Raw genomic sequence first — 19806 nt, 5'->3', positions numbered from 1 at the left:
AAATCCAGAAATCCATTGTTTAATTTTGAAGACCCGCTTAAACAGAGTTGAATTCTGTAATGATGTTCCAAGGAGGAAGCATTTTTAAAAAATCATTCATTGAATTTAACATGTTATAAAGGGAAATACTTTGATAAAAAACCCAGTAAAAAATTTAGTTATGCCACAAATCATGCAGGTGTGAGTGTGTGTGTGTGTGTGTATGTGTATGTATCTGTGTTTATTGGTCATAGGTAACATTAACACACTATTACTTAACATTTGCGTTTTTCTCTTCTTATTTTAATAGGACATACAGGCAGAAATCGACGCACACAGCAATATTTTGAAAAATATCGATGAAAAGAAACAGGAAAATATGATCAAGGCCCTTGGAAATTCCAATGCAGTAGCCGCCCTCCAACATAAAATCATGTATATGAATGAAAGATGGAGTGATTTAAAAGCCAAATTGGCTTGTATCAGGTCAGCATAAGATATATGAAAATAGGAATTTTGAGAAAAATGTCTTTGTTAATGTGGTATTGTGAGAAAAGAGGCGCAGCACTGAAAATGGCTCAGCAAAATTTTAACATTTTAAATCCAAGTGTACTTGGATCACAATTTAGAGTTGCAAATAGATTTACCAAAATCCCATCTGTTCTTAAAATTTGCATTGTAAGTAAGGTTGCAAACTGCTTAATAATAGTGAATATTAGTTTTAAAGCAAAGGCCAGTACTGACATCCAAATCTCAGTGGAATCTTTTGAACTGGGTAGTAGTCTCATTAGTAGGCTAGGTAGCCTGGCCTTGGAGTCATTATAGCCTGGATTCATCCCCTTCCTCTAAAACATATTATTGTGTTGAGTCATTCTGTATATGTCCCTTCATTTTTTTTGCCATGGACAATTCTCTTAAGACTTTTAAATTACAGATGTCATGTTGACCTGTATTAATGAAGGAAGTTCACATACCAAGGAGCTTCCTAACCTGAGAAGATAATAGAACCACATGTGCATCAAGGTGGGGGGGCAGTATTACAAGCCAAGGAGTTTCCTAAAGTGGGGAAATTATAGAGATCTGGTGGTGTAGAGAATATTATTAGTATTTCCCTTACTAACATTTCTCCTCTTGCCTTTCTCCCCTAATAAGACCTGTAATTTTATCTAAATTGGTAGTCTGTTTACCAGCATAGATTGAAGTCTTACTAGGTTTGGTAAAGGAATTTCAGAAGATACTATGGTGGCCAAGACAAATTGATCATTTTATGGGTAACCTTCTGGTAACAAGCCCTTGAACTTGAAGTCAGTTGGTTGTCAGGCATAAGACAGAGTCTATTCTCTAGCCTATGTTCCACATCTTTTTTTTTTCCTTTGGCTGCACTTTCCAGAGCTTGTTCTTAATTGACAACTTTTAAGACCTCAGGTTCACAAGCACATCATCCAGGACTTGGGCAGAATATTCTCATCATGATCATTAGTATCTGGGGGTAGAGAGATTAATATCAGATGCATTTCAGATGGCTGATTAAAGTCAGTCCATCATTCAACTAGCATTTATTGATGTCTACTACATGGCAGGCACTGTGCTAAGCATTGGAGATAAAAAGAAATGCAAAAACAAACTCTAGCATCAAGGCATTCATACTCTAATAGGGAAAGATAACATATAAGATATACTCAGGATCAGGTAGAAGTATTGTTGGAGTAAGGAGTAAGGAAAAGACTCCTTAAATATGGTTGAAAATAATACGTTGTGATGGCTGTGATTACAGGATGGAAAATGTCATAGATGTGTGCCAGTTTATGTAAATCATTTTCAAGTTGGCATTTTCAAGTTGTGCTGTAAAATCCTCTATTTGAATTTTATTGGTCCCAATATGTTTGTTCACCAATTTCAATACCTTTCTCCCTTTTCATACCTGTATAAATGAATCAATGTCTATATCTCCACTCTTCCAGCTTAAATGGCAACTCTGTGATAAAGTCACTATCTGTTTAATTGTTGGGAATTTAGGCCTCTCTTTTTTAAATTCATCCCAGAATGCGTTGCTCAGAAAGCCTGCAAGAGGAAAGAAAACCCAGTCTGGTGTGACTTTTAAAAATGATCAACCAATTTAGCTACCTTTTTCTCTACCAAAAGGGAAAAACAAAGGAAAAACTTCCCCACGGTGAAATTAGTTTGTGTGTAGACACAAGCTCAGTGTGATATACTGTAGTTACCTTTGCTTCTGGTTTCCTAACTATGATTTCTTTGGTGGAGCCACTTTGGTGGATCTACGATTTCATTAATTTGCTATATTGTTTCTGGTCATCCCCTTTCCGTGGTTCTTTGTACATGGTAATACTGATCCACTTTTCTCCATATATTCTTCCATATGTTGGGTGTTAGCCCAGCATGCTCAAGGATGTTTGTGGTCGTCATTATTATCTAGCAGGAGACCCCAGGATATTACTTGAGCTAACCTTGTCATTTCTTGTGCTAGCTACTTCACTTGCCCATGCTATGATCTAGTCTGTTGGAAAAATATGTGTTAGAGAAGAGTAAAAAATTTGGGATCATAATGATCATCTCCTCAATAAGTCCTTGTCTGTCTGTAGCACTTATCCAAGATAAGTCTGTCTATTAATAGCTGGGCAAAGGACTGCCGGATCAAATGTAAGCCATATTTTAGGCAATATATGTTTTATTTTCCCCCTCTATTTTATTTTTCCAATACGAATAGGTTGAGTAGTCTTCTTCCAAGGTACTATTGTTTTCACCAAGGAAATTGGGATTTTAGGGTATCACACAATTAGTTCACTATTGATCAATAAGATCATTTTAAAAATCTCATCATTGATAATGAATTCTTCTCTTTCCAAACAAGGTACATAGGGTGTTTCCTATAACACCAAGTACTTTAGGTGACCAAATGCCTTTTTGTTTCTCATCTTATGTGATGGTAACATTTAGATTGCCCTTGAATCATAGAGTGCTTTGTCATGTTCTGTATCAGTAAGGACCCTGGCATAGACAGCTTCTTTGATCAACTTTTCTAAAAGAAAAGCAACTTTTGAGGGGTCAGCAATCTACTTTAATCAAGCATATATGTCATTCACTGAGTTCGGGGGAAAAAGTCAGCACCCTGAACTTCAGAGAAAATAAAAACAAATTACAACCAGAAAGACCAACAGACAGGGCTTCCAACTGTCTGACCATAGAGAAGACATATATCGTTACCAGAGAGAGAAGCCCCAACACATCTGGGTTTTCAAAGCAGGGGGGCTTCTTAAAATGGCTGCCCAGAGTCTCATCTGGCATATAGAAACCTTCTTCCAAAAAATTAGTCCAAAGTAAAACCTCACCTCAGAGTATATATATACTTTTCAGAGCTCGAGGGCATGACTGTCATGACCCAGTATCTCATTAGAAATTAACAAAACGTGTTGTCAGAGGCCTATTAATGGATAGGGAAGATTTTTAACTCTTCTTTCTCCCCCTACCCCCCACTTACCCTCAATCATTAACCTTACATGTCCACATGGATGGATAGGAACAATGATACCTTTTTGGGGGACCGTTTAAAAAGCTATGTATGTTTTACTCTATGTCAAACATACATCTGTTGTATCTTTGATCTGCATTCAGGCTCTACTAGTTCTTTGGAGATGGACCAACATCTTTCATCATAAGCCCTACAGAATTGTCTTGGATCATTGTATTGCTGAGAAAGCTAAAGTTATTCATAGTAGTTCACCATAAAATATTGCTGTTACTGTGTAAAATGTTCTCCTGGTCCTGCTCTTTTCACTTTGCATCAGTTCGTGTAAATCTTTCCATGCTTTTCTGAGAGCATCCTGTTCATCAATAACAACTTGTTCAGTCATTCCCCAGTTGATGGCCATCTCTTCAATTTCTAATTTTTTGCCACCACTAAAAGAACTGCTATATTTTTGTATGCATAGGTCTTTTTCCTTTTTTAAAAAATCTTTTCGGGATATAGACCTAGTAGTGGCATTTTGCTTGGTCAAAGGGTATGCATGGTTTTATAGCCCTTTGGGCATAGTTCTAAATTATTTTCCAGAATGGTTGAATCAATATACAACTTCACTATTGTACATTACTAGTTTGAATTTTCTCACATCCCCTCCGACATTTGTCACTTTCCTTTTCTGTCACATTAGCCAATCTGACAGGTGTGAGGTAGTAGGTCAGAGTTATTTTAATTTTCATTTCTCTCATCACTAATGCTTTGGAGCATTTTTTTATATGACTATAGGTAACTTTGATTACTTTTCCTGAAAACTGCATGTTAATATCCTTTGACCATATATCAGTTGAGGAATGCCTGTTATTTCTATAAATTTCCCTCTGTAGCTCCCTCACCTGACTGATGTTTCTGGATAATGGCCATCACCTTTATTTGTACAAAGTTTTGGAATTTTTCTGAAAAAGACTAAATGTATGCCTTTCATTTCTTTAGGTAATAAATGTTATTAGGTGATATGCATGACTGTGAGTGAATCATAGATCAAAATGTTGCAAAAAGGGGCTATTATTTCTCCTACCGTTTTTGATGTTCTTGGAATCCAAAAAACTTTGCTGTCACAAGCCTCATTTTCTCATTTTATATAATTTTCATCATATTCTTCACTTTCATGCTTTTTTTAAAGGTGAGGAATTTTTAGGTAAATTGTCAATTATCTAACAGAAAATGAAAGGGGTTGTTGGGGCAAGGTAGTACAGAATAGGAAAAAGAACTCTGGGCCTTGAAATTAGATAGAATTTGGTTTGATACCGGTTCATAATGGGCAGATCATTTAACTATCATCCCTTAAATGAGGTCAACAGTGTTTGTGGAGGTAGAGTTACAGACCTGTGGAGAGGATTGAAATTACTATTATATTATGACCTAATGACCGATGATATTGTGTGTTTGTCTTAGATTTAATATGTAGCTTTGTTCAGTGAATGGTAATTGTCTCATCTCTGTTTTAGTCCTCTCAATTATATTTAGTTTAAACATAGCTCCAGGCCCACACAATTTTTTCTAGTTTAGTATAACTAAATTTCGATTGACAACCGCATCTTCTCATTTGTATATATGCTTCTGATGTATTCCCAGTGAGCCAGATGTGTTTTGTGACCTTCAGAATGTTGTGTAATTCCCAAGTTAATGATTTTCTAAACCTGTATCAAAGCTAATTGTAATACTGACGTATTTCCTAAATATTGTAAATATTGGTGATTATAAAAGAGATCTAGAAGTAAGCTGTGAAAATGCCTCCCTTGCTTCTCCCCCCCCCCATAAAACCAGCCCTTCTTTTCATTATCTTCATATAATATTCCTGTAATTACCTTTTCTTTTTATAAATGACGTTGATATGATAGATGACCTAAGGAGAAGGGCATTTCCAGTCAAGGGAATTCTATTGAGGAAATGAGAAGGTATCTGTTCTAGAAGAAATGGTATCATTAGTGGGTCTATACTGGCTTTTTAGATTGCATTGCAAAAACCCAAAGTGTGTGCACTTTCAGAAACTCTGCCTTGGCAGGGTTGGATCAGCCTTCAGCCCAGCCGAATGCTGTTTTCTTCCTCCCATGTCCACAGAAAGGTGACCTTAACAAATTGTTTCCCTGATCACAGTATTTAATTTCATTGAGCTATTCTTTTTCTTCATTTCCTTTGCCATCGTTTGGCATCCCTGGGTATACTTTTGAATGCTCCTTCTGGGGATCTCTTCAGTTTGACCCTAGCATTTAGGTTTGAAATTGAGAGGGAACACTCCACTGTGGGAGCTTCATCTGTGATATATTCAGTGACCTATGACTTGCAGGCACCCATTGGGGAGATTCTCCATCTGACACTTTGTATCCAACTGAACTCAGAGCAGAGTGGTCTTAGTGGAAGAAGTAACCAAGAACCTTATCCTCTACGGTGGACCCACTTGTCTAGGTGGTTATTGGAACTTCAGAGCAATGGGGTTTGATTTCTTACCTAAAGGGAGAGGCTTTGACTTCCACTGGGCCAGATATCCCAAAGATCTGTGTATGCTAACTTTTATGCAGTAAAAACTATACATGCTTGCCTTGTTTTATTGCCCTTCACAGATTATTTAATTTTTTTCTTTTTTGTTCTTTTAACTATTGAAGGTTTGTTGCAACCTTGTGTTGACCAAGTCTATTAGACCCATTTTTCTGATAACATTTGCTTACGTAGTGTCTCTGGGTCGCATTTTAGCAATTCTTGCAAAGTTTCAAACTTTTTTTTATTATTGATCAGTGATCTTTGAGGTTATTATTGGGCCACCATGAATTGTGCCCATAGAAGACAACCAACTTAATCGATAAATGTTGTGTGAGTCCTGACTCCTTCACTGACCAGCAGTAACCCATCTCTACTTCTCCTCAGGTCTCCCTGTTCCCTGAGACACAGCAGTATTGTAATTAGGCCAGTTAATAACCCTACTGACAATCTCTTCAAGAGATGCCTGTATTCCACTCCTGGCAAAGGCCTGCAGTAGGATCCCTTTGGTCAGAACAGAGAGATTGTGGTTGGAGAGTAGTTAGAAGTTTCAGTAGGTAGGGTGAGAGTAGTTGATAAAACCTGGATCATCAGGATAAGTAATTTACATTTGATTTCAGTATATTCTGATAGGGAGCCATCGCAAATGTTGTTTCACTTTGTATTATATGTTTGGCAGATTAAATAAAACCAACCAGTCCAATTTAACAAAATCCTCATTAAGTGAATGGGCATTGCATTCAGAGCAACTTTAGCGAAATATTTTCCTACATGTGGCTGTTTGATTATTTTTATTAGCTTGAAAAAGGACAAAAGTCCATGAAGACTTTTGTGTAATTATATCCTTTGTTATTGTCAGAGCATGACACATTTATTTCTCTAAGGGCGTAAATCCAACATAAGTAGCTAAACTCTCCTGCAAATGAAGCAGTACCAATGAAAACAAACACATGCACAGATATTTTTAAACACTTGGGGAAAATTGGAAACTGGTCAATATTTTTCTCTACTGAGATTGCAGAAGTGATGTTACTTTGCAAACCACACCTTGTTTAGAAACACTATCTTTTTTTCTCTATTAACCAACCACAAAACTATGCATAGTTGCATCCCTTGGCCTGTGTGAAATTCTTTGGTGGTCATCACCCCAAATCTTACTAGATGTCATCTAAGGTGTAAGATTTTTGAAGTGATACAAGGCATTCTCAAACTTCAGTTAAGTTCTCTTTGAACCCAATATGCATCATAACACAAATGATCTGACTTGAGGGTACTTGAATACCCTGACTGGTAACTTTTTATGTTTTGAATAGGAAAGTGAATAATGAATATACATTGGTGATGTTTTTTTAAAACTTTTGCAGATGATTATGATGTGCTTTAAGTAATACAATAATATACAATAAAATGTACATTGTATTACATATTATGATGACACATAATTATGATCTATTGTCAATATATAATTGTTGACAATTATGATATATTAATTGTTTGAATTTCTGGGGTATCTGAGTAGGCAAAAGCAAAGGATGGTGTTCTTGGCTCCAGGAGGGGAGACAGTATGATTCCATGCCCATACAGAGCCAGCAGATAGTAGAAGGGGAAGGGCAAGAGACTTGTTTTGGCCTGCTCTAGTGTCTTCTGAATGTACCTTTCTTCACTCATCAGGTAATCAGTAGTCTGTCTCTGGTTAGCACATCGAAACCAGTTATAGGATGTGCAGGCTCCACATTAGGGAACAGGGCTTTTCTAATCACTTCAAGCATCATGATTTCCCAAAGTAGAATCCTAAGTGTCTTCCTCATGGGTTGGCACCAGGCAGAAGACAACATAGATACTCTGAGATTAGGACTTTATTGGCCAGGGCCCTGGTAATATGGAACTACATTGACAAGAATTATGTAGGATAAGAAGGCTTTTGAACAGCTTGTGATTAGCAGTTTTTAGAGAAAGTATCTAAATCAGTGAGATCATAGATCATCAAAGAATTGAAATAATCATGTGAACATGCAAATACATGGTTTAACATTTAATTTTGCTTTGGACAGTATTTTAACAGTAGTTAAAATACTCACTTAGTTTCCTTCCCCTCTCCCCTCTGTAAGTCTAACAATGTTATTACGCAGGTTTTTGAAAAGGTAAAAGAAGCTCTAAATTCTGGTAATTATGTGTTGTGTTGCAATATTGGTGTTAGCTCATTAGAAAAGTCCATTCTTTCTCAATATTAGGAAGTAGTAGTAAGGGTGAATTCAGATTGACCTAAGTTTCTTTGAACAATGAAATGTTTATACTTTTCTATCCAGCTTTGATCAAAGATTCTCTACAGTTCTGAATCACATTTTTCTCTGAGACGATTTAAGTTTTAAATAACTAAATTTTCTTTTGTTCTAACATAATTACATATTTGCAGGAGTTTTCTTTCACGTACTTGAGTTTTACTTTCTTTTGGCTTCATAGACGCAGTCCATTTTCCATTTGGTTCCATAAATGTATATGAAATGCCCACTGTGCACCAGTTACCAGGTTAGAGAATACAAAGGCAAAAATAAATGAAGATAAAAAATACCCTTATTCTTCTTCTACTGATTTATTTAAAGTTTTGTCTTTCTCTGGTCAATTAGTTAACAAAATACTTTGCTATGAATAATATCTTTCTTCAACTTAATGTGTTCTGAGACAACTTGTTTTTGTTAGGTGGTTCTGATGCAAAGAAACCTAGGAAAAACCACATTGAGTGGAGATACCCTGTCTCATAGTATATACTTGTGTTTCAGTACAGAATGACATACCAGTGTAGATACTAGTATATCCTGCCTTGCCTCTTTGTTTAGATTGTAAGAGATCAGAAATCAGTGTTACTGGATTTTGGGGGAAGAGAAAGCAAATAAGAATGTAAACTATAGGATTTAAGGGATCTAGAGGGGAGACCAACTTCATTGTGTTTCCTTCTGCCCATATGTGTTGAATTGCTATGTAGAAGCAATGAACAAGAGGGACCTTGGATATCAGCTAGCAGAGTGTGTTTTGGAATAGTATTCTATCCAAGGGTCGGGAACCTGTGGTCTCCAGGCCACATGTGGCCCTCTAGGCCCTCAAGTGTTGCATCAGTTCATGTAAGTCTGTGCAGATTTCTCTGGATTCATCCTGCTGATCATTTCTTAGAGCATACTAGCATTCCATCACGATCATATACCACAATTTGTTGTGTCCTAATTTTTCAATGTCTTTTCCAATACTTAGCATTTTCCTTTTCTGTCGTATTAGACAATCTGATAGGTAGGTATGAGGTATTATCTCAGAGATGTTTTCATTCACATTTCTCTAATCTATAGAGACTTAGAGCATTTTTTTCATATGACTATAGCTTTGATTTTCTGAAAACTGCTTGTTCCTATCCTTTGACCACTTATCAATTAGGGAATGACTTGTAGCCTTTAAAAAAATTGACTCAGTTCTCTATATGTTTGAGAAATTAGACCTTTATCAGAGAAACTTTCTGCAAAAGAAAAAAATTTCTCAGCTTTCTACTTTGCTTCTAATTTTGACTGCATTGGATTTGTCTGTGCAAAAACTTTTTAATTAAATGTAATCAAAATTATCCATTCTGCATCCCATAATGCTCTCTATCTCTTGTTTGGTCATAAATTCTTCCTTGTCCAGATCTCCACATTTCCTAATCAGAACTCATTATCTTTCCTCCTACCCCCCAACTCATCTTCTGAATTTTCCTTTTCATGTTGATGACACCACAATTTATCCAGACAATTCAGCTTCCCAATGTAGGGCTATCCTTATCTTCTCTTATACCCCATATGCCACGTAAATCATTTGTTGCCAAATCTGTTTTAATAGTATCTTTTATTTTTTCCCCATCTCTTTACTTACATGACCTGTTTCTGGCTATCATCTCCTTTTACCTGGACTGTTGCCTCTTCAACCAGCTTCCCAACCCAAGTATCTCCTCATCACATCCTATCCTCTCATAATTTTCCTCCCTTATTTAGCAGACAGGCCAGTGACTTTCTAGGGTCAGATCTCCTTTGTTTCACTTTGCCAACCCTTCACAACCTGCCCCCAACATTCCTTTCCAACCTCATTATGCATTAATTTTCTTCATCATTTCTTCCCGATTGGACTATCTCCTCCTAACATTCCCCACCGGAAGTGGCAGTAGTGCTCTAGTGTTGGAATGGTCAGTTTTTCAGAAATAGCCAAGAGGTCCGAAGAAGAGAGAGAGAAAGGAAGGAGTCCTTTGGTCTAGGTTTCACATGTGGTACTTCAGACCAGTGGGTGCTGTAAACCTGATAGGCTCCCAGAGACACAGGTTTGAAGTTTTCATCAAAAGTCCTGTTGGAAACATCATCAAGGCCACCTTGATTTGCCAAGCCTGGCTAGAGAGAAGGACCTGAGGGCTAGCCCAGAAGCCACTTGCCTGAGGCCAGTAATCCTGTCCCCAGGCCCCAGGGCCTGTCTGCCCTCACATAGCTTTCTCAATTAGATTCCTCTCTTTTCCTCTTATTAGCCCTCTGTCTCCTGACTCCATCTCTTAGCATGCTTAGCATGCATTCCTTTCTCATCTCTACTTCTTAGAATTCCTTGCTTTCTTCAAATCTCAGCTCAAGTGCCATTTTCCACAAGAAGTCCTACTAGATTCTCTGCCCTTATCCCATGCCCCAGCTATTTATGTTTTCTCCCCAAACCCATTACCTTGTCTATATTTTAGAAATATTTTGCATTCTTAAAAATTCTGATTTCTGCCAGGACAGAGACTGTTTAAATTTTGTCCTTGAATCCCAAGTGCTTGGCACATATTTGAGAGGTGATAAAGGAATAGCAATTAATTAAAGCCAAGAAAAGTTGAATGTCTCCTTTACAGACATGCAAAATGTAGAATGTCTTATGTGCAATAAGGAAACTTGGATTTCCCTTCCTTTATGCAGATCTCTTAGACCTTTCAGGCTTAGACTTCAATTTCCTCATCTGGAAATAGGTAATAATTACATGACTTATCTCGCAGGCTGATGGTGATAAAAGTACTTTGTAAACTTCAAAGTGCTATGGAAATATGAACTATTATATTATTACGGAAGAAAAATAGTAGGATGTCATAAAGTGTCTCAGCATGAATCATTTGAGTCCGGTTTTCTTCTCAACTGTATTTAAAATGGGTTACTGAATAGTCGCAGATCAGCCTGATTAAATACCCTGCAACAAAGAATGGATATACTTTCTCCATACAACATTACACTGTATTGTACCACTCTGCAGAGCCAATTGAATTTGGGATTGTGCCACATGCAATAAGAGAAGATTAAGGTTGTCTTAAAATTAGCTAGTGCACTATGATCTAAGCCAATTTTGTTTAAGAAGATGGGATGAGAAATGAGGTGTTTTTCTCTTTCTCTTTTCCCCTTCATTCAGTTGTCTCAATCATTCCTTCAAGTGTATGAAGAATTTTGACTTTACTTGCCTAAATCCAATAAAGACCAGGGCCTTATAGATTGGGCATATGTTAATTTTCTTTTCTCACTATTTCATTAGAGACGTCTTCCCCCAGTTCAGTCCGGAAAGTGTTACTTCCCTGCCTCTGAAGCTTTTCAAGCAGTTGATCAGAGAAGTAGCCACTTGAATAAATGGAACAGTAAGCTTGTCTTGGTTAAATTGGTACAACTTCAAAAGCAAACAATGTATGGGGAAGACACAGAAAAAAAACCAAAACAGGGCAAGTTTAACCAAACCTAAAGCCATTCTTTAACAATATTTTTGAATACTTAAGGCCTTATCTTGTTTCTACTTTCTGTCCTGTTAATAATCTTGAAAGCAGCCAATCTAATAAAACTCCCATATTAAAGAGATGCTAGTTTCCAAAACAAATCTGGAGGCAATTATTGACACTACAAAAGGTTTCTTTGTCTTACATCTGTAGGGTTCTTTCTAAGTTTCCAGTCCCCAACATTTCAAGAATTACTTGATTATCACCAAACTGGTTGTTGTCCTTCGTTCTCGAAGAGGACCAAAATGACATTACCATGACAAAATGACATTTCTGTGTGTCCGACTGTGGCTGATCAGACCAATATGAGCTTGGAATGCTCTACCACAGATTGAGCACAGATAGTCATATGAACATTGGGGGTGGATACTCCAAATGTGCGCATCCCACATTTACTTTGTGCTGTCTTGATTCTGCTTTGCTCATAGAGTATAGCACCCTTTCTGATGTGGGCACACCATGCTGAGCGGTCCTGTGCCAGTGTCTCCCATGTCACACAACCAATTCCAAAGTTCTTGAGAGAGACCTTGAGAGTTTCCTTGCATTGCTGCTTCTGACCACCATGTGATCGCCTATGCCATGTGATTTCTCCATGAAACAGTTTTTGGCAAGCGTACAGTGCAGTGGATAGAGCCAGCAGAACAGGAGTCAGGAGGACTTGAGTTCAAATCTCACCTCCAACTTTTGACATTCACCAGCTGTGTGACCTTGGACAAGTCACCTAACCCCATTTGCCTCATCCTGGGTCATCTCCAGTCATCCTGATGAATATCTCCTCACTGGATTCAGATGATTCTGGAGGAGAAGTGAGGCTGGTGACCTGCACAGTCCTCCCTCAAAACTAAGTTAAGTGCAAGTCATGTCATTATTTCTCTGATAGCATGGTCTTCTTCGTCAACAAAGGATGAACACACACATTTTGCATTTGAACAATGTGGTTAGCCTGTTGGAATTGTGCTCTCTGAAGCATAGTATGAATGCTTGGCAGTTCCACTCAAGCAAGGACCTCAGAGTCTGGTAGCTTATCCTGCCAGGTGATCCTCAGAATCCTCCCAAGACGATCAAATGGAAGCAATTCAGTTTCCTGGCATGGCACTGGTAGACTCTCCATGTTTTACAGGCATACAACAATGAGGTCAGCACAATGGATCTGTAGACCTTCAGTTTGGTAGTCAGTCTAATACCTCTTCTCTCCCAAACTTTTCTTTGGAGCCTCCCAAACACTGAGCTAGCTCTGGCAATGCGTGCATCGACCTCATTGTCAGTGTGTACATCCCTGGAAAATACACTACCAATTGTAAGTGAACTTATCCACAGAGTTCAAAACTTCTCCATTTGTTCCAACTGATAGTTCTACATATGGATCGTGGCTGAGGGAGCACCTGTATTTTCTTGTTGTTAATTATTAGGCTCAATTTAGCACAAGCTGTTGGCATTGGAAGCTCAATTCCGTGTGGACAGTCTTGGGCAGGTAAAGGTGGGAGCTTCTAAATCTTAGAGCTGTCACGAGACCCTCCCAGGAAACGGCAGGGAATAGAGGTGAACCGAGCTAGCTCGGGTATTTCCGCCTCTCCCCGGGAGATACGTGATGGGTGGAGTCTCCCTGCCCTCGAGGTCGTCCCGAATCTGGGCACACTATTTTTATCTAACAGCACGGTATTGAGATGCAAACTGTGTGGCTGAAGGTTAAGTAGGATTGAGGAAGCCTGAAAGCTCTCTTAACATGTGAGGAGCCAAGAGGACAGTAGGCTCCACTTTCTTCTTTTCTCTCTCCCCTCCCCCTCTCTCCCCACTTGTACTTCTACTTCCAATCCCTTAAGATCTTAGCCTCCTTAGGAAATCTCCCCCTCTTCCTCCTAAGGAAGATCTCCCTGCACTTGTAACTAGACCCTGAAATAAAGCTCAGCCCTTGTTCGACTCTGGAACGTCCTTTCTCTCATATGAGCATCCGGTTTTGGCCAACCGAAGACCTCGGAGGTGAGGTAAGAAGACTCGGGTAGCCCACACAGGCCTCTAGGCCTGGCAACAGGCAGCAGTGAATTGATCCATACTTTGTTGCATTTCAGCTTCAGAGGTTGCATTGAGTACACAATCATCTGCAAACAGAAAATCGTGCACCAACACTCCCTCCACTTTGGTCTTAGCTTTGTAGCCTTTTCAAATTGACGAACTTACCATCAGTATGGTAGTTGACCTTGAGACTGTGTTTATCCTCACTGAAAGTATCTGATAACATGGCTGAAAACATCATGCTAACAAGCATGGGAGCAAGCACACAGCCCTGTTTCACTCCATTGGTGCCTGGGGAGGCACAAGAGCATTGTCCACTATCCACAACCTAGGCAAACTTGCCATCGTGACACTGGCATACAAGACTGATGAACTTCTCTGGGCAATCCAATTTTGACATAATTTTCCCTAATTTTGGAGTGTCAAAGGCCTTGGTCAAATCTACAAACATGGTGTACAGAATAGGAATCTGAATCTCATTTATGTTTTTTGTCTTGTAACAATCCTAAGAAAAGATTTGCGTGATGGTGTGGTGGTAGGGGTGGTATAGGAGGTGAGAGCCAATAGTTTGTATAGTTGAGAGTCTCATCTCCCTTCAATAGTTTTAGTCATTTCAGTTTGACTTTAAATCTCAACTCTTGAAATCTCAACTCTGGCACATGCTACCTGAAGGAAAGTATTACACCTTTCTTTGGTCTTCAGTATTCTCATCTCTAAAATGAGGAAGATGGACTGAATGATCAGAAAATCTCTTATAGCTCAAAACTCCACGTTCCTTATTTTTTTGTGAACCTTAAAGTGCCCTATAAATGGGAGTGATTATAATTTTTATTTCCCATATGTTCTTAATAGGAGGAGAAGTTCAAACAAGCTCTAAAGAGCTGCCCACATGGTGTGTATAAAGCCTCTTGGACCTGACAAGTTGTAATAAAAATAGAAGATCTGCATTATGAAATTGCTGCATCAGCATAAAACGTTGTCTCCAGGAACTGATAGGGACCATTCGTTGTACCAATATTTGAAAGCTAAGAAAACTTTACATAACTGAGGAATTACCTAAGCCTCCTGTGGAACTTGGAAGGCATCTATTCTATCTGTCAAGTAGGTGGTGAGTTGTTTCTCCAGCTCAGTTAGGCTTTCCTGCAAGACCTGCAACATGTGGTCAGTTTCCCTCATGGTCTGTAGTTGCTTTTCCAAAGAAATTTGTCTGAATTCTGCCTATAGAGGAGAAAAAGTATTAAGAAACTCAGCAGACACTCAGTTAGGTATAACTATCAGAATACAAGAGCATCCACACATTCTAGGTCACAAAAAGAAGAAACAGATGCCAAAGCATCACCGCTTAGAGAGCTATGACTTGATTTAGAGAAGTAATTAGCATCCAAGAACATTCATTGAAAAGATGCTATTGAGTTGTAACAAAAAAAAGATACTTGTACTTTTCTCTTAGCAAACCATAAAAGACTACCCCTCACAACATTAGATTTCTTCTATAAACATTAAATAACAACAAAGTATAAGAATAAAGATCGCAAAACATAGAGACAAAACAACTGGCTTCAAATTCTGGCTCTGTTAAGGAAAACAGAATGACTTTGGGAAGTCATTTTTATGAATGAAAGGCAGGAAAAATATGAGTTACCACTGGCCAATTTTTTCAGGTACTGTGTGATATGAAATTTCAGAGTTATCTTGACTTTCATTTTTTTAAATTATTCAATAATGGAACATTCTTTGATACAGTTCTTAAAAGTTTACAATATTAGTTATTAATAGTTAAAATTTTTCTTAAAAATTATTATGTTTTTCACTATTAACAGATGGGTTTTGGTCTTACATATTTGTATTCATGATATATCTTGGCTATCTACCCTTATCAGAGAGATTTGATTGAAAAAAAAAGATCCCAGTTGACTGCTTCCAATTCTTAAACTGTATGCATTAAATTTGTTTGTGCAAAAGCTTTTTTATTTCACATAATCAAAATTATTCATTTTATCAGGTCAGTTTCATCTATTCCTTATGTTAAGAATTCATCTACCAACTGTAGCTATGAAAGGTATATAAGATCTCCTAATTGTGCAACATTCCATTGGTATTATCTTTCATATTCAGGTCATGTAACTATTTGGAAATTATTCTGCATTATTGTACAAGATATTGGTCTAAGCCTAATTTCTACCAAACTGCTTTCCAATTTTCCCAGTAGCAAATAAGGGCTCCTCTCCTTATGCTTTCACCTTTTCCATCCATCAGTAAGAGAGCTCCCAGTATTTCTGATTAGACCTTGTCAAGTCAACTGCATTGATACCTTTTTTTTCTATTTTTTGAACAGTAAAATATAATTTCACTGACAGCTGCTTTATAATGTAATATATATATTTTATATATACGTATACATGTATATATAATATAATAACATAATAAGAAGTGCTATTCTCTCCCCCTCAATTTTTTGCACTATTTACCTTGATATCTTTGGTCATCTGTTCTCCCAAGTGAACTGTTACAACTTCAATTAGATTTGATAAAGTACCCCATTGCTCATTCTTAATTATCAAATCATCAAATGAACTCTGGTAATATTATCACCTTTATTATGTTAGCATGACCCAACAATGAGCACTGACTGCTCCAATTATATTATCTTTTGTTTCTTGAAGAAACATTTTTGTTCCAAGCTACACAAATATTAGCTGTGCTTTGACAGAATAACTCCAAAATATTTTATACATTTTGTGGTTATTTTGAAATTTACTTTCTGTTTGGTCCTTCAGACTTTTTTTTTAAATTGTACAGAAATACTGTTGATTGTGGTTTTATAGTGAAGTCTGGAAATTCATTGAAGGTACTCAGTACTTCATTTAGTTTCTTTGCTAATTCCCTGGAATATTATAAATAAATGATCATATCACTGACAACTAAGAATAGTCATGTCTCTTCTTTGCCTCATTTTATGAATTTAATTTCTTTCTCTTGTCTTACTGTTATTGCTAACATTTCTAGAACTGTACTGAAAAATGGGTGCGTTGGTCAGGGATAATTTCTATGGTGTCACTAATGCACGTTATTGTTATTTTGGGTTTTAGATACATGTTTCCAAAAGTAACAATTTTATAAACATATGTAAAAATTATGGTTTGCAAAATGGTCAAGATAGGGAAAAAATGACATAACATAATTCTATGAAGTTTTTCAGGTAAGTAAGTTTCTAGTAAGCATTTATAATTCCAGTATCTTATACATGCTTATACATGTAAAATATTGTTTTGCTCAGTGTTTGTTTTAGATCAAGGAAATTCACATTCTGCTTTTTTCAATACATTTTATACATCGTTACTAACATCTGCTGTAAACGTTTAAATACTTCTACCACTTAATAGTGAAATGCAGCTTTCCCGTTACTATACAATGCACAGAAGTATATAATGAAATATATCTGTACTGCTGACAGGTAAGGCACTTAATGATATATTCAGATGTATCATTGATCAAGATGATTTGGACTCTTTATTTTTTTATAGGAACAAACACAGTTTAACCTTAATAGCTGAAGAGAAAAATGCATTTTGTCCAGTTAAGGGTATAAAGTTCTATATCTGTGTTAATGAGAGTTAAAGATCTTCCTTGCCCAGTAATAGCCTTCATGTGGAGCCCTTTCAGGGAAGCTTGATCAGGGGATGTTTGTTGTGTAGGAAGGTCCACAGTTTTTGTTAATTTCTGATGAGGCACTGGGTCATGAAGGTCATGATGCCCTCTGGCTCTGAAAATTGTATATATACTCTGAGGTAAGGTTTGCTTTTGGGGCTTACTATTTGAAAGAATGTTCATGTGCCAGATGAGACTCTGGATAACTGATAAAGAGCCCCCCTAGCTTTGAAAAGCCAGACGTTGGCACTTCTCTCTCTAGTAACTATGTGTGTATGTAATGGTCAGACAGTTGGATCTGCCTGTTGATCTCTGATGTATATATTGCTTATGGTCACACAGGTGGAAGCTTCTCTGCTTGTATTTTCTCTTTTGGTGAATGTCATTGAAGTAGAATTTTAAATTGCTTTCCTTAGAAAAGCAGATCTAAGAATGTGTGCCAGCAGATCTTCCTAGATGTGTGTCAGGATGCTTGCTGTTACAATATCCAAAAGCAAATGAAGAGAATGTTTGAGATAAAAATAATGTCAAAGTTCTTTTGATTGATGCGAGAAGAACCCAGTCAGGTCTACTTTATGATTTTGCCTGACTTCAGCCTGACCACTGCCTACATGGTAAAACTATTTCCTTCATTGCTCTTCCTTTAAACTGAAACAACAATTCATCATCATCATTTACGAGTACTATGTGTTCTTGCCAAGTGACTCAATTCTTCATATCGGCTATTGAAGTTCTCTAACTTCTCACTGATTATGTCATCAAGAATCCCACCATCAATTAGAGTCTGACCAAGTTCACCGATCTGAGTGCGGTTATCTGCTGGATGGCGTCAAACTGATTCCAAAGACTAAATAGGAATAAAACAAAACAAACTTATGATCTGAGGAGTGACTTCATTTCAAGGCTTTAAAACACATTCCATTTCTTGTATTGCATTTTGTCACATTTCAATTTACTATTAATAGGCAATCTGTCTTACAAACTACTACCAATTTGGGAAAGTTATCTTCAACTCATCTCTGACTCCTCATCGTCCTACACCACTAATCTAATCTAAATCATTTTCATCAACTGCCTGCATTACAATTGTCTTCTCTGCCAACAGCATTGGCCACCCCATCCTCAAATACTCAAAGAATAAAATAAATTGATTGATTGGCTGCAGTGTTATAATACATTTTCCCCCAAATCAGGTCATGTTAGAGATAAACTACATTATGATAAAGTCATTCTGGTACAATTGCCAAGTAACTCTACTCATCTAGGAGGTTTGAACTACACTATAGCAATTCCAAAAGACAAATCAAATGGATGTTTGTTCCACTATAATAACTATTCTAAGGACCAATAGTTGTATTAGTTTTGTATGCTTGGTTTTTTCACCAGACCCAATTTCATCAGTACAGAGAACTCCTAATGAAAATCCTCCCACAGCAACATATATCACACCTTTTCTGCCATTCCTAGTTTAAGAGTTGAAGGGGGCAGTTCAGAAATTCAATGACTTGCTTAGGACCACACAGTCAGGATGTATTCTATGCAAGACTTAAAACCGGGTCTTTATGACTATGTGGCCAGATGTCTAACCACTATCTACACTGTCTCTCATAGTTCTATTAGTAATAATAAAAATTGTAGAATGGAAAGTAAAAGTCATTCAGACAACTCAGTTTTATCCTAGACTATTTTCATTTGCTTGGTAGTTTCTGACAAGTTCTTTCTTGGGCTTTGATTCACAACATCTCAAATGTGATTGTATGAATTGCTACCTGCCTCTCACACAGGGATCCTGAGATGATTAGCAGGCCAAGAGCTCTTTTCGCACACATGTAGAAACTGCTACATCCTTCAGCAATAGTAAAAGACAATTATGAGAATTGCAACTTTCCAAGAAACAAAATTACCCTATAAGAAAATGTCTTCTTTATTTTAGCCCAGGATGAATCTGAGAGTGGTAAGACAAGAGGAAATTTTATTCCTGTAGCCCCTTCTTGTGATTGGTCAAAATACTTTCTCCTTTACTCCTTCAACTTTTCAACATCCAGTATTCTCTATTTTCATTAGAATAGAAACTCCTTGAAGGCAAGAGTTACCTTTCCTTTTTCCTTCTATTTGTATTCCCAGCCCTGAGTACAGTACAAGTGTTTAACAAATCTTTGTTGACTTGTTGACTGACAAGTTCATGTGCTGCTCTCATATGCCTGTTTGTTTTTCATATTTAAATGTTTCCCTTGGCTTCTAGGTTTTATCCCCTAAAGGATCTTTAATTGACCAGAGCACAATTACTAAGTATTGTAAGGGAGGGAAAAAGGGAGAAGAAGGGAGTGGTGGAGAGGAGAGAGAGAGAAAGGTGGGCAGAGAGAAGAAGAAGAAGAAGAAGAAGAAG

General features: G+C 37.4%; 1 protein-coding gene across 3 annotated transcripts in view; it reads left to right on the top strand.

Moving 5' to 3' along the window:
- Window positions 1–16693, top strand: part of LOC140526911 (utrophin-like) — a 107542-nt gene extending 90849 nt beyond the window's left edge. The window contains exons 14-15 of one of the 3 annotated variants that reach the window (XM_072643553.1): window positions 290–465; window positions 14625–16693. The gene's annotated coding sequence lies outside the window, so the exon portion shown is untranslated. Of the gene's footprint in view, window positions 1–289 lie in introns of all 3 variants that reach the window. The other 2 variants (XM_072643552.1, XM_072643551.1) reach the window with 2 other exon arrangements.
- Window positions 16694–19806: the final 3113 nt, after the last annotated feature.

The sequence above is a fragment of the Notamacropus eugenii genome, chromosome 2 (assembly GCF_028372415.1).
Source record: "Notamacropus eugenii isolate mMacEug1 chromosome 2, mMacEug1.pri_v2, whole genome shotgun sequence".
Classification (NCBI taxonomy): domain Eukaryota; kingdom Metazoa; phylum Chordata; class Mammalia; order Diprotodontia; family Macropodidae; genus Notamacropus; species Notamacropus eugenii.
Note: the sequence above shows the minus strand (reverse complement) of the source record. Positions and strands in the feature narration are given on the sequence as shown.